At 40.0% G+C, this 21119-nt stretch overlaps 1 protein-coding gene across 7 annotated transcripts in view; it reads left to right on the forward strand.

The window, feature by feature from the left end:
* The window catches only part of LOC111179808 (uncharacterized), a 186924-nt gene that overhangs the window by 62475 nt on the left and 103330 nt on the right, over nt 1-21119 (forward strand). The window contains exon 4 of one of the 7 annotated variants that reach the window (XR_016393807.1): nt 13073-13181. The exons of the other annotated variants lie outside the window; for them this stretch is intronic. The gene's annotated coding sequence lies outside the window, so the exon portion shown is untranslated. The remainder of the gene's footprint in view (nt 1-13072; nt 13182-21119) is intronic. 7 annotated transcript variants of the gene reach the window in all.

The raw sequence follows: 21119 nt of genomic DNA on the forward strand, positions 1-21119 counted from the left end.
TTGAAAATGATACCTGCAAGAGAAAATCACATTGAAATATAGGCTAGAAAATCTGGTAGAGGAAAAGACAGCTATGTCAGTGCAGAGGGACCTCGGCTTTTGATGAAGTTAACAGATTTTAGTTCAGGGGTTGTCTTTATAAACATCAAACATCAAGTTATAACAAATTTCTGCCATTACCATATATTTGGAGTATTAATGCAACATATTTTCATCATGTCTTTTTCCATCTGGAAGGGCCGAGAGCATCTGATATTGTTGTATATAGCCTCTGAGATAAGGTAATACATGCAAGAGGTGGGAACACATAGTGGCTGGGAGCGTAAGCCCTGGAGTCAGATTGGCCAGGTTCAAATCTGGGCTCCCCCACTCTACTTACTAGTCGTATGACCTGTGGCACATTGCTTAGCATCTCTGAGCCCCAGTTTCCTCACCTTAAAATCATAATAATAGTAACTATTGTCAGGAATAGATTTCCATATAAAGATTTATCACAGTATCTGTCACATAACTAAATGTTAGCTCTCATTGATTATTTTTATTACAAGTACTGTACCCTGTGGCTGGCATGTAAGTAGGCATCCAATTAATATCGAGTTTCCTGCCCCTTCTTTCCCCCCCACTTCCTAAAATCTAGCCCATAATATTTTCTGAATTCTATCTATTGATTATTTATTCTCCCAATTCAAGAAATATTTTGATGCAGGAAATTTAAAAAAATGCATGCTTATTTAAGGCTTCATTTCTCCTTTTACTTCTAAAGGTTTTAATGTTAGCGAAGCCTTCTGAGATCTTTCAGCATAAAACTGCAATCAGCAGTTTGAAATCGTTAGGTAACAGAAGGTTTTTTCTTTAAGTTTAGAAATTAGTAGCCAGCAGAATTAGAGGAGAGATTTCTATCATCTAGTTATTTGGACATGTAGGATCCAGTGCCAGTTCTTTGCATTCTCTATGAGCATATCTAATTAGCAGGAGGGGCTGTAGTTGTCTGAAATTGTAGGAGAAAGATGAGTGAATTCAGTGCTGTATCAACAGGATGGAATATTGTAGGAAAATTATGGAAGGAAAATGAGCAATAGGGGATTGTTTTAGACAAAATGCAGAAGGGGTAACCTACATTAAAATAATTGTTATTTTTTCCTATTAAATAAAACTTTAATTTCAATTTGACAAGTTTAACATTGAGATTATCAATAAACTCTCAAAATAATTCTGCCTTTGTTAGCTTTTGCATTTAAAATAATTCTGTTGAAAGGAGTAATTTTTTATCTTTATCACCACCTCAATGCCTGCGATTGAACTGAATTCATTATTCAGTTCCTAGGAAGAGATTATGCATATCAAACACAAGTAAATTAGGGTACTGCCAAGGAGCTGAGAAGTTTACAGAATTCTACAAGATCAGGTTTTCTTGATTTGTAAAAGAAAGGGAGATTGTTTAGGATATTGAACAGTGGCGAAGAGTTTAAATGCAGAATAAACCTAATATAAGAAAATAGCACCTTGAAAGTGAAACCCTCCAAATTCAGTATTTGATTTAACTTCCTTCAATTCTTCCTTAGGATGGAGGTGATTTTGTTCATTTGTTCTTTAATAAAATCTTATCAGTGGTCAGGTTCAGGTGCCCAAGGGTTATCCCTAAGCAAAACCACTGGGGGAGTTACTTCTTTGTTCATTCATTTGTTCCTTTGATTCATTCATTCAGCAAATACTAATGAGTACCTACTATTTGCCAAGCCCTATATTAAGGCTTGGGATATAGTGATGAATCAAACAGGTCTGGGTTTTGGGAAATGCTGCCTTTTATATTGAACCCCACCCTCATCTACAGGAATATTCACAATACCTATTAGCACATTAAAGGCTCTGAGAAGTCGTGCAGTGAAGAAGCCTGTTGAACCTTCTTTGACATAATGTTTCCTAGACATTTTCATCCTCAAGGGTCTATTCTTTCTTGGAACATACTCTGGGAAATCTAGAGTAAGATGAAATATGGTGCCAAGAAAGACAGGATGACATTGAATAACAAGGCAAGTAAAACACTTTTAATTCATACTTGTTGATTGCAGGGACTCTGTCACCAAGAAGCTTGGCACTGCAGTTAGTGACGAGGGAGCACGCTACTGCCTTGATTTTGTTAAGACCTTTTCTATTCTCCATTTTGCAGTGGCCACATTTTTCAGCTTAGGAAATCATACAAGTTCAACATGACCAGGGAGATTTTTCAATGTGTTAACAACGGTCGTGGAGCTAGCTGTTTGCCAAAGGGAACCTCCTTAACATTCAGGACCCACCGTTTGGGAGGAAATAGATAAAAATGTTAAATATGTGGTTGAACTGGATTCTTTAAAAAACATTCCAACAAATATAACTGATCTGAAAAAAGCGATAATCTGCCTTTTTTAGAACTGCGTACTTTCATGAAGTTAAAATACCCATCAAAACTATATTAGTGCGTAGCAAAAATTAATACATGTAAAGAAACGTACGCACACAGTACTTTTAATTTTTCAGCGTGCCCCGGGGCACCGTTATCTGCCCTTTTCCGGAAAATCACTCATCATGTAGCTATTGGGAAAGGGAACACTTCGGCCTCCTTTCTGGGAGAAATCCAATGCAGTATGGATATTAATTAAATTTATTAAACAAATAACACAGCGACTCAGGGAAGCAGGGGTCCATCTGCCAGTTCGGCAGACAGATCTCTGCAGAGACGCGAGCTGAATGGTAGTTAAAGCGAAGTTGCCGAGCTCAGCAGATGGGCTCTTGTCTCCAGTGGGAGAGATTTGGTGGCGGTCCAACAACTCTTTTCCCCCTCCAGGTTTTTGTTCCTTGCAACTGTGATTGAAGAAGCCCTTCTCTGCCTTTTCCCAGCCTTGTGCCTCTCTCCCCCACCCCACCCGCTTTGTTTATGTGAGCAATGTTTAAATCGGAGTGATTTGTTAGAGAGGCAGGTCCCGGCTGATCTCATTTTGTGTGTGTGCTGTAAAGCTCAAGGAGAAAATAATTAGGAAAATGTAATCCCATTGACTTTACACCCCACTTGTGTACATGACAGCAGCTCAGCCTCGTGCCCTGGAATAAAGTCTCTGAACAGATTTGAATTTAGTCAGCATCCCCGTTCTCTGCATTTGGAAGTTCACATTATTCTGAGGTTTAGATGCTTATTATTCTTGAACTTGTTCCTTAGATTAATTTTAGACCTCTATGCCTTTTAAACAACGCAATTCAAGGATTCTTGTTTTTTTTTTTTTTTTTCCCTAATGTCTTCATATTCTGTTGGCAAGTGTCTAGATGCCTTAAATCCCAGTGTCTCCTTCACTTGCCATCTGGGATGAGATGTCATTGATAGTGTTAGATGAGCACATTTGTGATCTGCAGTGTCTTTCAGAAACCCACTTCCCTATCTCCAGATCCTCCTCTCCCATTACAAAGATGGTGAATTTGAAACCGTTCTGTAAGGAAGGACCACTTTGCTTTCAGTTGATTATCATTTCCCAGCATTTGGTATGATTTTTGACAAAAGCCCACTTGGACTGAATTTAATGCTAGGATGTTAGATTAATGCAAATCATCCCCCCCTCACCCCATTCCTTATCACTACCTGAACCTTTGCAAAAATTATTTTGTGAAGGCTCTCTCTCTCTCTCTCTCTCTCTCTCTCTCTCTCTCTCTCTCTCTCTTTCTCTCTCTCTCTCTCTCTCTCTCTCTCTCTCTCTCTCTCTCTCTCTCTCTCTCGCGACTCTGGCTATTTCCCCTCACCTGGGATTAGTGCCTTTCACCAGGGATGGGGTTGGGGCAGGGGAGGGGGGGAACCACACAGGCCCTGCTAGGCAGATTGTGGGCTCTATTGATGGCAAACTTTTGAACTAAATAGATGCCACCTTAGGCTGAGTCCTGAAATGCCCTTGCCTTGGAGAGATAGATCTGGTTCCAGCAAACCTGCCAGTGGGACATATTTGCAGAGATAAAGGCACCTCTGTGGAATAGAAACTCCTCCAATCAGAACGTGTTCCCTCCCTCCCCACTAAGTCCTCAATTCTCTGCCAGCAGGGATCTCAGCTGGTTACAGAACTCAAAGAGAAGAGTGGGTGAATCTGGGATTATGTTTATCCCCAGGTGTGCTTACTTTTATGGGAATGTGGAGGTGAAATCTTTAATCCAGTTTGTAAGAAGAATCAGGCTCCCTGACTTCAGACTATACTACAAAGCTACCGTAATCAAGACAGTACGGTACTGGCACAAAAACAGAAATATAGATCAATGGAAGAGGATAGAGAACCCAGAGATAAACCCACGCATTTATGGTCACCTTATCTTTGATAAAGGAGGCAAGAATATACAGTGGAGAAAAGACATCCTTTTCAATAAGTGGTGCTGAGAAAACTGGACAGGTACATATAAAAGTATGAAATTAGAACGCTCCCTAACACCATACACAAAAATAAACTCAAAATGGATTAAAGACCTAAATGTAAGGCCAGACACTATCAAACTCTTAGAGGAAAACATAGGCAGAACACTCTATGACATAAATCACAGCAAGGTCCTTTTTGACCCACCTCCTAGAGAAATGGAAATAAAAACAAAAATAAACAAATGGCACCTAATGAAACTTAAAAGCTTTTGCACAGCAAAGGAAACCATAAGACCAAGAGACAACCCTCAGAATGGGAGAAAATATTTGCAAATGAAGCAACTGACAAAGGATTAATCTCCAAGATTTACAAGCAGCTCATGCAGCTCAATAACAAAAAAACAAACAACCCAATCCAAAAATGGGCAGAAGACCTAAATAGACATTTCTCCAAAGAAGATATACAGATTGCCAACAAACACATGAGAGAATGCTCAACATCATTAATCATTAGAGAAATGCAAATCAAAACTACAATGAGATATCATCTCACACCAGTCAGAATGGCCATCATCAAAAAATCTAGAAACAATAAATGCTGGAGAGGGTGTGGAGAAAAGGGAACCCTCTTGCAGTGTTGGTGGGAATGTAAATTGATACAGCCACTATGGAGAACAAACAGTATGGAGGTTGCTTAAAAAACTAAAAATAGAACTACCATACGACCCAGCAATCCCACTACTGGGCATATACCCTGAGAAAACCATAATTCAAAAACAGTCATGTACCACGATGTTCATTGCAGCTCTATTTACAATAGCCAGGAGATGGAAACAGCCTAAGTGTCCATCATCGGATGAATGGATAAAGAAGATATGGCACATATATACAATGGAATATTACTCAGCCATAAAATGAAACGAAATTGAGCTATTTGTAACGAGGTGGATAGACCTAGAGTCTGTCATACAGAGTGAAGTAAGTCAGAAAGAGAGAGACAAATACCATATGCCAACACATATATATAGAATCTAAGAAAAAAAAAAGTCATGAAGAACCTAGGGGTAAGACGGGAATAAAGACACAGACCTACTGGAGAATGGACTTGAGGATGTGGGGAGGGGGAAGGGTAAGCTGGGACAAAGTGAGAGAGAGGCATGGACATATGTACACTACCAAACGTAAAATAGATAGCTAGTGGGAAGCAGCCGCATAGCACAGAGAGATCAGCTCGGTGGTTTGTGACCACCTAGAGGGGTGGGATAGGGAGGGTGGGAGGGAGGCAGATGCAAGAGGGAAGAGAGATGGGAACTTATGTATATGTATAACTGATTCACTTTATTATAAAGCAGAAACTAACACACCATTGTAAAGCAATTATACTCCAATAAAGATGTTAAAAAAAAAAAAAAAGAAGAACCAACAAACGGATCCACTTACCCACCCGTAACACAAAGAAGTCTTAGCTGGCCCAGCCCCTATCCAACCAGGATGATCAGTTCATTTCTGCTGCACATGAAGCTGTTTGGCTAAGTCCATCCTTGATATTGATATCGGTCCGAATTTGTGCTTTTTGAACCCAACTTGGAACTCGAATCTCATTGGGTTTAACCAGGAGGTGCAATATTTTAGCTGCTGTTGTCAGTCCCTGCCCCTCACTGAGGTTCTAACTCTTCCTCAGGCCATGCTAATATTAATAATATGAAGACTTCCGTTACTATGGCAAATTGTTGGAATTAGGTGGAGATTTTTGTTTTTCATTAGAGCCCTGCCAAGGGTTATTGTGCACTCCAGCAGTTATTGTTACAGCCCAGTCCTTTATGGAATTTTAAAAGGCTCACCTCAAAAGGCGGTCACAAAGTAGCTGCTGAAATATGTTAGTTTACCAGTGAATCGTAGGTGAACTGCCAATATATTTCTCTAATTTGTTGGAAGTCAAAATTGGCTGGGGCCAGGAGGAAGGCTCTACGTTTTGAATTCATAGGCTATCTACCAGTGTCTGTTCTGCCTCTCCTTCCACCCTGGTGTACCTGGGCTAATTTTGTTCTCTGATTTAAATCGCAATCTAGTTGCTCTGGCATCTCAATTTGAGGGAAGATTGGACGTTGTTTTTCAAGCGGAATTGCAAGTGTTTTACTCTTGTCTGAAAACAGATTGTGGCTTCTTTCCCGAGGATAAGCTTAGAAATTACATATAAAACTCAGGGGTTCATTCTTAGCAAAATGTTTTCAACCCCCTTGTCCACACATTAGTATAAATGAATAAAACAGAGAAAAAGCCAGAAAACACCCTGACAGACAGTGTGTGAATATTTCTGATCTGCTTCCTGAGCCTGCCATCCTACCGAACACATTTTGTTTACTCTATGGCTTCTAATTGCTTTATTGCAAATATTGTAGGCAGCATGACAACTTGGGACCAAATGCATAAAAAAGCTTTTGATTGGGAACAAAGTTAACATTCATCTGTAAGGAACTGGAAGGCAGCTTTAAAAATAACAAGTTAGGGCTTCCTTGGTGGCGCAGTGGTTGAGAGTCCGCCTGCCGATGCAGGGGACACGGGTTCGTGCCCCGGTCCGGGAAGATCCCACGTGCCGCGGAGCGGCTGGGCCCGTGAGCCATGGCCGCTGAGCCTGTGCGTCCGGAGCCTGTGCTCCGCAGCGGGAGAGGCCACAATAGCGAGAGGCCCAAGTACTGCAAAAAAAAAACACAACAATTTATTTTAAAATTACCTGATAAGGACAAGTATTTTTCAGATTTTTAAATTTCTTTGATTTGATGTATTTTTCCTTCAGGCGCTCAGGTGCAAACTTGAAAAATATTCAGGCCAGAGGCTCTTCTGTTACTCCTTTACCTTCACGCTTCTGATCAATATTTTGCAAGGGAACAATATTTTGGGAATATCATCACCAGCCTTGCGGTAACTGTCTCCAGAATTAAATGCTGTGGCTCTTCAAAGCATGTGCTTCACTATCTAGGAGAGGAACTGAAGAATGGTATCTCTGAGCAAATTTGAGTGAGACCTAGGCCTGGCAGCTTACAACTGAAAGCACCACGGTTGACCTGTGCCTCAGAGGACGCAGCCCAGATCCTGAGATAAAAAGGCAGGTTCATGGTCACTGTCATCCTTAATGACCTCATATTCTGTTTCTGGGACAATGTCTGGAGCTTTTCATAATCCTGGATACGATAAATATTGACTGATTATTGGTTAGATTTGCATTTGGTTTCCAGGAACCAACGAAAATAATTCAGCACTTTTTGTTCTGGCCTCTGGCCAGATGAGTCTTCCCAGGTCCAGAAATCCCTTATCTTTGCAGTGCTTCAGAAAACTGCCTTCAATTTTTCTTTTTCTTTTTTTTCCTCCTGATTTATTTATTTATTTTTTATACATCAGGTTCTTATTAGTTATCTGTTTTATACATGTTAGTGTGTATATGTCAATCTCAATCTCCCAATTCATCCCACCACCATCACCTCCCCCTCCCCGCTTTCCCCCCTTGGTGTTCATATGTGTTCTCTATATCTGTGTCTCTATTTCAGCCTTGCAGACCAGTTCACCTGTACCATTTTTCTGGATTCCACATATATGCGTTAATATACGATATTTGTTTTGCTCTTTCTGATTTACTTCTCTACAAAAGACCCAATTTCATTCCTTTTTATGGCTGAATAATATTCCATTGTATATATGTACCAGATCTTCTTTATCCATTCGTCTGTCGGTGGGCATTTAGGTTGCTTCCATGACCTGGCTATTGTAAATAGTGCTGCAGTGAACATTGGGGTACATGTGTCTTTTTGAATTATGGTTTTCTCTGGGCATATGCCCAGTAGTGGGATTGCTGGGTCATATGGTAACTCTATTTTTAGTTTTTTAAGGAACCTCCATACTGTTCTGCATAGTGGCTGTATCAATTTACATTCTCACAAACAGTGCAAGAGAGCTCCCTTTCCTCCACACCCTCTCCAGCATTTGTTGTTTGTAGATTTTCTGATGATGCCCATACTAGCCAGTGTGAAGTGATACTCATTGTAGTTGTTTTTTTTTTGTTTTTGTTTTTTTTTGCGGTACGCAGGCCTCTCACTGTTGTGGCCTCCCCCGTTGCGGAGCAAAGGCTTCGGACGCGCAGGCTCAGCGGCCATGGCTCACGGGCCCAGCCGCTCCGCGGCACGTGGGATCTTCCCGGACCGGGGCACGAACCCGTGTCCCCTGCATCGGCAGGCGGACTCTCAACCACTGCACCACCAGGGAAGCCCTGTATGTCTTCTTTGGAGAAATGTCTATTTAGTTCTTCTGCCCATTTTTTGATTGGATTGTTTTTTTAATATTGAGCTGCATGAACTATTTATACATTTTGGAGATTAATCCTTTGTTAATTCGTTGGCAAATCTTTTCTCCCATTCTAAGGGTTGTCTTTTTGTCTTGTTTATAGTTTGCTTTGCTGTGCAAAAGCTTTTAATTAGGTCAGAATTAGGTCCCATTAGGTCCCATACAGTCCCACAGGCTGCAGGATTGTAGTTCTTCTTGGTTCTGCTGTCTGCCCTCTGGTGGATGAGGCCATCTAAGAGGCTTGTGCAGGCTTCCTGATGGGAGGGACTGGTGATGGGTAGAGCTGGGTGTTGCTCTGGCAGGGAGAGCTCAGCAAAACCTTAATCTGCTTGTCTGCTGATGGGTGGGGCTGAGTTCACGCCCTGTTGGTTGTTTGGCCTGAAGTGACCCAGCACCAGAGCCCACAGGCTCCTTGGTGGGGCTAATGGCGGACTCCGGGAGGCCTCATGCCAAGGAGTACTTCCCAGAACTTCTGCTTCCAGTGTCCATCCCCCCGTGGTGAGCCACAGCTGCCCCCAGCCTCTGCAGGAGACCTTCCAACACTAGCAGGTAGGTCTGGTTCAGTCTCCTATGGGGTCACTGCTCCTTCCCCTTGGGTCCTGATGCACACACACTGCTTTTTGTGTGCCCCCCAAGAGTGGAGTCTTTGTTCCCCCCAGTCCTGTCAAAGGCCTGCAATCAAATCCTGCTAGCCTTCAGAGTCTGATTCTCTAGGAATTCCTCCTCCCGTTGCCGGACAGCCAGGTTGGGAAGCCTGATGTGGGGCTCAGAACCTTCACTCCAGTGGGCGGACTCTGTGGCATAATTGTTCTCCAGTTTGTGAGCCACCCACCCAGTGGTTATGGGATTTGATTTTATTGTGATTGCGCCCCTCCTACCGTCTCATTGCGGCTTCTCCTTTGTCTTTGGATGTGGGGCATCTTTTTTGGTGAGCTCCAGTGTCTTCCTGTCGATGGTTGTCCAGCAGTTAGTTGTGATTCTGGTGCTCTCGCAAGAGGGAGTGAGAGCACTTCCTTCTACTCCACCACCTTGAACCAATCTCCTCTGACACGTTGACCTCCAAATGGAAAAATCTTCTTTGTGTGAATAAAGGTGGCCTTCAAGGTCCAAGTTTCAGGGAACTGGCCCACGGTCCCCAGGACGGTCACGGCTTTGGCTAGTGGGGCCCCTCCAGAGCCGGCAGCCTCAGTGAGGCCGCCCTGCCTTTGGGCTCCAGGGCAGCTCAGTGACAGCAGAGGGAAGAGACCCTGAGCCAGCAGCTCCAGTTATGTGGAAACTCAGGCTCCATTCTCCAGTTTTTCTAATCTCGTCTTCTGAGGTCAAGCTAGCATGATTCTTTTGTTCTCACTCTATGGTAGATTTAATTCAAGTTCAGGGTCTTACAGTAGGAAAGAAATTTATAAGACACGGAGCCCAACTCCCTTCCAATGACAGTCACGATGGAGGGGATCTTGCTGCTTGTCCGCTTGTAACAACAGAGTTTACGCCTATGTTGTTGCAGTTTTTTAAATGTTTTGGTAGTTAGAAACTTATTCCATATACTAATAAGTAAAAATATCAGTTTGAGGAAACCCAGAATTTGTTTCTAGAGCTGATGATAATGAAGTCACAATTCAGCTCACTGGTATCAAGATTTCCCTTTCTGCATAATATGTCTTCAAATATGCTTACATTTAATGATAACTATCTACCAGTGCTTGGCCACTTACTGTGTGCCAGCTCCTGCTCGAAGTGCTTCACATGTTGTGTTGGCCAAAAAGTTGGTTTGGAAAAACCTGAACAAACTTTCTGGCCAACCCAATACATCATGCCATTTAATCTTCACAATGTATTGATATTCTCATCTTAAAGATGAAGAAATTGATGCTAAGGGATGTCAAATACTTGTCCAAAGTCTAATCTTGGTTATCTAAATGCATCTAATCTAAAAATCATAGCTAATAGCCAGGGCTGCTTGGATTTGAAACCAAAATAGCTGACTCTAAAACCTCTGCACTTAACTGCTCTGCTGTATTGCTGCCCTATATTTACTCATTTCTAATTTATAACTTACTTAGATCCAAAAGGAAGTTAAGGTCTCTTCAAATAAAAGTGCACATAAAATAGCATAGTTAAAAACTGAAAGAAAAGGTAAACCCTGTTGGAGCCCTTCAAATTTTGGAAACAGCAATCTAGTCTCCCTAAATTTGTGCTATCTAAACAACATGGCCAGTTTCTTAAACTTCCTATCCATTGGGAAGAAGGTGGGCTGCTGGACTGTGAAATCTTTGTGGGCGGTGGCCTCGTCTTGTCACTGTTATGTTTCTGGTTCCTAACCAACTGTGTTAAGTAGGGATTGAAGGAGTGTGCTAGAGAAGATGACGCTGAATACGCAGATCTGACTCAGGCTGCTGTTGCTGAAGCAGGCTTATTGGGAGTAGACGTTGGGTCAAACTGGATGGCAGTTGTGACTTGGGGACGCAAGGTAAAATGGCTGTCGGGGAGGAGAAGAGGTAGAATAAGAGAGTATCTTTCTTATCTATACTCCACTGTATGCTACTTTGCATTTTATGTATATATCACTGTAAACCACCTTGAATCCCTTTTATATAACGAGGCAGGATATAAACAAATGCTTATATATTTAAACAGACACACATACATACACAAAAAGTATTAGATCAGATTGACCTGTTTAGTGAAATCCTTTGTTGTCCGAGGGTGGTTTCATAATCAGGAAGAGGCTAACAATGGCTAGATTCGCATAAAAGGTGGTGAGGCAAGAGCAAGGTGGTCAGCAGGGTTGGGTTTCTGTGTACTTACTGTGGGAGCCATCCCTGCTGGTCTCACCATGATCATCCCAGGTACTGTGATTTCTAGGCCTTTGCTATGCTGGTCATTTTACCCTGGAACTTAAGAGAGTTCCTCTTGAGACTGAATGCTGTACCTCAAAGCCATGCAGAAAGAAGAGAAATGCTCTTGCCTTATTTATTGCAAACAGTTTTACTTCTATTCATGCAGCTGGAAACTGTATTTGTTTTTTTTAACTTTCGCATGCATCACACTGTCACACTGACCTTGTAGTCAACTAAAATCCCTGGTTCTTATCAGAGATTCTCCTCCCTATATTTGTGCAGGTGTTAACTTATACCTAGTTTCAGGACTTTACAATAATTATTCCCATTTTATAGATGAGAGTGGTTCTGGGAAGCTAAGTAAGTTTTTCCTCTCTTCATCTCCTACCTTTTCTCTGTCTCCCTGGTGCCCTCTTCAGTTTTTATTCATTTGTTCCCAATCCTCAGTGTTTTACCTCTTTCTATGCTGGTTGATTCCCTTGTGTTCTTGACCAGATGGCACCAGGGCACTGAATGTTGGGGTTAAAGGGGATTTTCACAGTGTCTTTTCTGGGTGGGGAGTTATTTGCAAAGTATGAGAAACAGCTCATTGGGTGTCTCCTATACTATCATTGTGCTGAAATGATTGCCTTCCTCTGTCATCTTCATGTACTAGGTCTCCAACCCCGGGAGGAGGGGAGAAGGAGGAAGAAAGTCTACACAGTTTGATCAGAACCCAGTAGCCCAGTTGTCACTGAGTACCCTTGGCACACCCTTGCTTTGTTGTTCCCAGGGAAGGTTTGAGGGAGAGCTTGTCGGGCCTGTACCACAAGGCTGCACTGGCTAACCATTTCTAATTAGCAGCCCCGCCTGGCCATGTCCAGGATACCAAAGTCAAAGGTTTACTTTGGTACCCTTATTAAGTGGCACGCCACTTATTTTCCATCAAGACAGAGGCTGGATGAGTCCTACTCAACATGAGAATCTCTCAGGTATCAGAATCTAGTTTATAAAGAAGGGAATGTTGGGAGGTAAGGAAAAGCCTGATGAAAAAGCTTCTTCCTTTCGACAAGTCAACGGCACAAGGAAGAAATCCTTTTTTCCCTCTCCTATAAGCCCTTAATAGACCAGGGCTGCTGCTCCTTGGCTGAGGTGACTGAGGTAACAGGGAAGTCTTGACTTGAATAATGGGTGTAGCCCTTTTTGTCTCTGACATCTGTGTTCTTCCCGGCCCTTACCAGGGGTCACTGAGGTGCAAAGACAGTTCTCCAGAACTTTCACTATTTGTAATATTCATTCATTTATTCATCAAATATTTGTTGAGGGCTTGCTAGGATGAGGGTATAATGTAAAGAAAAACAAAAACAATGACAGCAATGGGCCCTGTCCAAGTGGGGATGTCATTCTTGAGTGAAGCTTTCCTTCCCTTTGGGCATTTCAGGGCCCACTGTGAGTGAGGGTGTCAGCCTCAACCCATATATTATATTTCAGTAGTGCTTATTTTCTCTTAGTTTTGATATTTAAAAATCGCATGAATAGAAGTTCTAGTGTTTCCTTCCTGCTTCTCCAGGCCTCTCATCCTTGGATGATCCTGGAAACCCCTTGGTGCACATCCCATACTTTGGAGATCACTGGTGAAGAAGACAGGAAGATTATTGGAGATGCTGAAAGCAAACACAGTAAAGTACCATTTAAAAAATGTAGGGGTAGGAGAAATGACCAATTCTCTGACTGTGGAGCCTGTGAAGAGTTTCTTTCTTTCATTTGTTCACTGAACAAACAATAAACTGAGCAATTCCTGCCAGGTGCTGAACTGTACACTGGGGAGGAAAAAGATAATTCACTTAGTCCCTGCCCCTGGAGAACTCCCAGCTTAATGAGGAAGACTGAAATGCAAATGAGAGATGCGAAATGTATGTGGGGAGAAGTAGTGCAAAATGTTCAGAGGCCCTCACCTTCTGCATGTCTTTCTCACTTCCTTAATTGGCTCTACTTTGACCACTGCTTTTAATTGCAGCTCCTCCTGTGTGCAGTCCTCCCCTCGACCCTCAGTCCCACTCTCCTTACCCTACCCATCTCTTTCCATGCCACTTATCAGCTTATAACATTCCGTATAATTTGCCTATTTCTTATATTTATTTTCTCTCCCACCACAAGAATGTCAGCTTCCCAAGGGCAGGGATATTGGTCTGTTTGTTCATAAATCTGTTTCAACTGCAGGAATGGTTTGTTGAAAGAACGAAAGAGGTGACCATCAAACTCCGTCGGATTATTCAAGGTTGTAGACAGACTGTGGGGAATGATCAGGAAGGATGTCATAAAGAAGGTGATGTTTGAGCTGGCTTGTACATGGTGAATTGAAATATTAGGAGGAATAGCCATGCTGTGCAGAAGCAACAGCGTATGTAAAAGTATGGAGGGTGAGAAGGAGCCCCATGAGTTCGGAAAATATGAGCGGCTCAGCATGGTTGGAACTTAGGGCACATGGTGGAGAACAATGGAAGAAGAGTCTGGTGAGCTGAGGAAGACTGTGAAGCCCCTCATATATTTTGTTTAACGCTGGGGAATTGCAGACAGCAACAGTACCTGAAGAACTGGAAAAGAGAACTTGATTAACTTGTATAACGTATAGAAAATCTTACTTCCTGTATTTTCAAGTCCACTGTTTTTGTCCAAAGCGTGGCATTTGAGGAAAGGACTCCTAGTGGATGTCCCTTCACCTTTGAATGAGGCCTGGGAGAAGTAACTGAAAATCCAGGTTAGGAAATATGTTGTTTTCATTTTTCTCACCTGGCACAGTGCCCAACACATAGTGTTGTTCAGTAAATACATACAGAAATAAATGAAAGAATGAACTTGTTAATCAGTGTCCAGATGACCCCAAAGTGAAAAGAATAACACCTAATTGGTGTCGAATTCTGACCTCATTGCAATTAATTTTTACTGATGTGAATGCCTCTGGATGTGTTTGCTGCTAATCTCTGTGACTTCTTTCTGGTGTTACAGTTTTGTGATAAAGATCGTGAACTTTGGAGTCATACCAACTTGAATTTGAATCCTGGTTCCGTCACTTACTAGCTGCATGGCCTTAAATAAGTTGCTTAACCTCTCTGAGTCTCACTTTCCTAATGTAAGGATGTCAGTACCTACTGTCTAGGATTGTTTGAGAATTAAATGAGATAGTCCACGAAAGAGTTTCATAAAGTTCTTGGAATTTAGTAAGCATTCAATAACAGTTGACTATTAACTTTTTATATTAATGGGGAGGAACGAGGTACCCGAGTCAGCCTTTATAAGCATGTATAGGATTGAGAAACACTGATGGTTTTATTTGCTTTAGATAAAGTCTGAGTAAAGTGAATGTGGCCCATTCCATTACTTAATAAGTTGGTAAACTTTTCCTTTGTGCCAAATAGTATGAATGGAAATATAAATCCAAAAGGTGTGGTGACTCATAATAACCAAATGCACCGTGTACTGCATTTCTCTTACATGCTGACACCTTGAAGTGAGGTCTAATAAAGAGAGCTGGTTCTGCTGGGATGATAATAAAAAGGTCAAGGTTGTAGGTTTGATGCCTGAAATCAACCAGTTAGTGTGATATAGGGAAACGGTCTGCCTTTTCATTCCAGACAACGCTGGAGTATTGAAAATGACGCAGGATGAAAGGGAAGAAAGGTGGCTCCTCACTCCTAGAAAGGTCCCTGAGACTCAAGTCCTACTGATGGTTCATTAATCTCAGCTAAATTTTGAATCCTGATGATATGTCAGGCCCTGCGCTAAGTGCTTTCCACCTGTCATCTTATTGAATGTAATGTTCATAACAGCAATGTGGGTGTTCTTTTCCCCAACATCTACTCATTTATGAATCTTAGAAAAGTGAAGAATCTTGTCCAGGTTCCCTTGAAGAGCAAGTGGTGGAGTTGGGACTTGAATCTTGGTTTTTCCACCCTGAATTCTTGACCTCCAAGCTATGCATTTTTGCTTCAAGATGGTTATACTGTGTTTACAGCTTTGTTAATGAGGGATAGCCATTTTCTTAACAAAGATTAGAGCAATTTGACTTCCTGCTGGACACAAGATGTGTGTTTTTTCTTAGTAGCCAATGTCTAAAGACTATAAAATGCCAGCAAAATCATTCATGAAGGTGGCTCTGACAGCCATCCACTGAATGAGTTCAGTGCTAGACTGTTCTCTTGCTTTGTTTGTTCGTTCAAATGAGCCTTTAAAAAGTTGCATATATTCGTTTAAATACTGACTTCATAGAGAGCGTAGGAAGAAGTAACATATTTAAGTAATTCATTTTACTTACTGCTCTTTGTGATGTTTTGCCTGGGAATTTGCATACAATATGCATAATTAATGTGTCATAGAGCTAAAATAATTTCTAAAGTTTCTAGTTTCAGGTTAATATATTTTATAATAAAAAATAAATTATAAAAAATCAATTAAATGATTATTTGAGTCATAGCCAGCTATAAGATACCCAAAGTGTCAGATTAGTAAAAAGACTTCCTGGAGCATAAATTAAGCATTTTAGGAAATGGCATTAATTCTGTTAAACTCATTCAAGATAATATTTCAGCAGATTAATACTCTGTGATTCCAAAAAGCCCAAAACATCTGATATTTCTAAAAGTCCTGGGCATAAGCCTGAGCTGTAAATAGGCTTGATTCTTATATGATCACTTAGCTTCATGCTATTCCCTGGCCCTTGACTGGCCCCAACCCTGACCAGGTATTATCTACACCTTGGCTTTTGGTCTCCAAGGGACCAGATGAATGAAACAGAATGAATTGCTTATGCAAATTTATCACCACTTCCAAAACAGAGAGCATCCCGCCCCCAACACATACCCCTTTGTTGGTAAATTCAGCAACTATTCTTAGAGAGCAATTGACAGAAAATATTAAAATGTATATAATGTGCTAAAATTTAGCCTTTGTTTACTTAAACGTTATTCAACCTAAGTATAAAACACACTGCTAGGGCCCTTTAAATTTTTTTTGGTTAGACTTTTAATTCAACTGTAAAGACAGTTCAAGTGAGAAACTTCAGCGCGTTGATTTTGTTCTTTGAGTCATTGCACTGTAATTAGTTGAGTTGTGTTTTAAATGCAGCACAAGAACATCTTTCTTGTCTGTTTGTGTCAGAAAAAAATGACTAATGAGCACTTATCAAAAAGATGAACATTTTTTCATTAGATTAAGTACAATCAAAACAGATTTATAATGTACTATTATGTTTCAGCTTGGAATAAATTGAGTAAAATAGCTAATATCTTCACAGCTTCCTGAGAATTTCTTTGCATGGCAGGCTCCTCCTCCCCCACACATTTAGACTTCAGGAAAGTGCCCATTTGTGGCAACTTTCTCTGTGGAGTCAAGACACATTCCCAAAGGATTTAGAATGCCCTTAATATTATTTGTAAAGTCTGAATATTTGTGAAGCACTTGTCAAAATTGATTTCCTTTGGATTATGCCAGTGTGCTTAATGACATAGTTCTTTAAAGTTGTTTTAAGAAATGACTTCCCCCTGCTTTCTCTTAGTGGTCAGTCAAAATGCCAGCTGGTACTCAGTGCCACACAGAGCACTCTTCTATTTTGAGATTTTTGTATTTGCTCAAGTGGATGAATTTTAGCCTGCGTGTTACCAAGAGGTGCAGACGATGAAGGTTGATTCCTTGGGAAAGTTTCAAGTAAAGATGTTTAAGTTAAGAAACGTCTCTTTTTAAATGTCACTTGGATGGCAGTTTATTTTCAGGTCATCAAAGATTCTAAGTAATTACTTGCTCTTCTACTACGTGAGAATTAAAGTCCATCTTTGTCAGTGTCTGCTTGGGGCTGTATAATTATGTACATATCCACAAAGCAACCAATATAACAAGGCCTTATGTGGATAAAGAAGAACCTTGACTCCCTCAAGTTTTCTGAGTTTGCATGAGGGTGAATGGACAAGAGATAAATTCCTTGTATGTATATGAAGGAAAAGTAAATTGTTGTGGCCACTAGAGTCTTAACTTAGTGTAATCATAATTTTTGTTTACACTGCACACTTTTGGGGAAAAAATATTAATTGAAGTATAACACATTTATAGATGAAAGAAGCTTGACGAATTTCTACAAAGTAATATACCCAGGTAAATGCCACCCAGACCAAGGTATAGGACATTACTAACCCTACAGAAGCCTTCTTTATGTCCTTTCCCTGTCGTTATGCCCCACCCAAAAGTGAACATCATTCTGATTTCTATCATCATAGATTACTTCTGATGTTTTGGAACTTTATATACATGGAATCATACAGCAGCTACTCTTTCGGCTTCTTTCCCTAAAAATTATGTCTGTGAGATTTATTAATGTGATTGTGTGTAGCAGAAAGTCTTTTTTCAAGGTTGTATAGTATTCTGTTATAGGAATATACACTTTTTAAAAGTACATTTATTTATTTACTTATATTTTTATTTTTTTGGCTGTGTTGGGTCTTCTTTGCTGCACGCGGGCTTTCTCTAGTTGTGGTGAGAAGGGGCTACTCTTTGTTGAGGTGCATGGGCTTCTCATTGCTGTGGCTGGCTTCTCTTGTTGTGGAGCACGGACTCTAGGCACATGGGCTTCAGTAGCTGTGGTACGCGGGCTCCGTAGTTGTGGCACACGGGCTTAGTTGCTCCACGGCATGTGGGATCTTCCCGGAACAGGGCTCGAACCCTTGTCCCCTGCACTGGCAGGAGGATTCTTAACCACTGCGCCACCAGTGAAGTCCGAATATCCGGTTTCTCTTCATCCATTCTACTACTGATGAATACTTGTGTTGTTTTCAGTTTGGGGCTATTATGAGCAATGCTGCTATGGATGTTCCTGTATGTGTTTTTTGGGGGACATATGTATGCATTTTTATGGACTATATACCAGGGAGTGGAATTGCTGGGTCATAGCACATGCAGTTGTACAATTTTAGTAGATATTGTGAAAAAGATTGCTACATTTTGCCCACCAATTTACACTTCCACCAGCAGAGTATTAAAGTGCTAGTTGCTCCACATCCTCATCAACAAAATAAAATTTTAGCCATTATGAGGGTTTAAATGGGAAATAATTACGGTTTTAATTTACATTTCCTTGATGGCTAACGATATTTAGTACCTTTTATTACACTTATTGGCCAATTGGATATCGTCTTTCATTATGTCCCTATTCAAATCTTTAACTTATTATTATTTTTTTAAATTTGGGTTGTGTATTTTTTTTTCTCATTGATTTGTAGGGGTTCTCTATATATTGTGGATATTAGTTCTTTTTGGATATGTGTATTGCATACCTTACTGGTGTCCTTTGATAAACATAAGTTCCTAATTTTAAAGAAGTTAAATTTATTAATCTTTTATGATAAGAGATTTTTGTATCCTGTATAAGGGATTATTTTGCTTACTCCAATGCTAAAAATGTAGTCTGTATTACTTTCTAGAAACTTTATTGTTTTTCCTTTTACATTTAGTTCTGTAATTCATATAGAATTGAATTGTGTGCATGTTTTGAGGTGGGATAAAGTTTCATTAAAAAATATAAATTATTAAAAATATTATCCTTTCCCCCATTGCATTCCAGTGGCACATTTTTCATAAATTGCACGGTCTTATATGAGTGGCCTGTTTCCTAGACCCTGTTTCATCAATATATTTTTCTATCCTGTGCCAATACCACTGTTTTAATTACCCTATACTTTATAATAAATCTTAATATTTGGTAATGTAAATTCTTCAACTTTATTCTTTTTCATGTTTGTTTTGACTATTCTAAGTCTTTTACAGTTACATGTAAAATGTATGATCAATTTATTAGTTTTCATAGAAAAGCCAGCTGGGGTTTTTATTGCCTTGAACTTACATCAGTTGGGAAGAACTGATACCCTTCCAGTACTTAGTCTTCCAGTACACGGATGTGGTATATCCCTCCATTTATGTCATTCTTAATTTCTCTTAGCAGTGTTTTGTAGTTTTCAGTGTACAGGTCTTGCACATTTTTGACTAGTTTTGTTCCCAGGTATCTGATGTTTTTGATGCTAGATATTCTTAGGTAGCTTATGTTTTACTAATGTAAATGGTATTGTTTTAAAATTTCATTTTCCAATTGTTTAGTGTTAGTATCTACAAATACAATTGATTTTTAAGTATGATTTTTAAGGGACTTCGCTAAATTCACTTTTTAATCCTTAATTTATTTGTAGATTATTTTGAATATTTTAGGCATATACTCATAGCATTTGTGAACAATGGTGATTTTTTTTCTTAAAATTAAAAACAATAAATTTATTTTCCTTGGGCCACAGTTCAGTGTTTTAATAGAAGTGATTGCAGACATCCTGATTTCATTCCCAATTTCCGTGGAAAAGCTTTCACTATTTTACCATTAATATATTTAATGCAGATTTTTAAAAAAGGTATTCTTTATTAGTTAAGGCAGTTCCTTTTATTCCTACTTTGTTAGGATTTTTAAACACCACAAATGGGCATTGAATTTTATCGAATGCTTTTTTTCATATATTCAATGACTATACAACTTTTCTTATTTATTTAGTTAATGGGGGTAAATTATATTGATGGACGTTCAAGTTTTAAACCAGCTTGGTATTAGTGTTATAAATTAAGTTGGTTGAGGCCTATTCTTTTTATATATCACTGGCTTTGATCTGCCAATATTTAATTTGATTTTGCCAAATTATTGCATCTATGTTTATAAGAGAGATTGGCTTTATACTCTTCCTTTCTTGTAATACTTTTTCTTTATTGATAAGTTTTGGTATCAAGGCTGTGCAGGCCTCATAAAATGTGTTCAGAAATGACTTCACTTTATTTGTTCTTTGGAATAATTTGTATAAGATTGGTGATAGTTCATGAAATATTTACAGAATTTACTGATGAAGCCATTTGATCCTGAAGTTTTCTTTGTGGACAGGCTTTAATTACAGATTCACATTTTAATGGATATAGGACTATTTGAATTTTCTGTTTCTTCTTTTGTCAGTTTTGGTAAGTTAGTATTTTTAAATATGAATTTGTCCATTTCATCTAAATTATCAAATTTATTGATCTAAAGTTATTTATAACATCTTATCTCTTTGATACCTGTGATTTCTGTAGTGATGTCCCTTTTTCATTGCTTATATTGGTAATTAGTCCCCTCTTTTCTTTCTACAGTCTTACTGGGGTTTTATGAATTTTATTTGTTTTGTTTTATTTTCTCAAAGAACAAACTTCTGGCTTTATTGTATTTTCTACCGTAGGGATTGACAAAATATGGCTCATGGGTCAAATCTAACCCATTACCTGTTTTTTTTTGTTTTTTGTGTGGTTTTTTTTGCAGTACGTGGGCCTCTCACTGCTGTGGCCTCTCCCGTTGCGGAGCACAGGCTCCAGACGCACAGGCTCTGTGGCCATGGCTCACGGGCCCAGCTGCTCTGCAGCACGTGGGATCTTCCCGGACCGGGGCACGAACCTGTGTCCCCTGCATTGGCAGGCGGACTCTCAACCACTGCGCCACCAGGGAAGCCCCTTTGTAAATATAGTTTTATTGTAACACAGCTATTTCCATTCATTTATGTATTGTCTGTGCCTGTTTTTGC

The sequence above is a fragment of the Delphinapterus leucas genome, chromosome 7, assembly GCF_059928025.1.
Source record: "Delphinapterus leucas isolate spDelLeu-1000000601 "Yukka" chromosome 7, BTC_Dleu_Yukka2, whole genome shotgun sequence".
Lineage (NCBI taxonomy): Eukaryota > Metazoa > Chordata > Mammalia > Artiodactyla > Monodontidae > Delphinapterus > Delphinapterus leucas.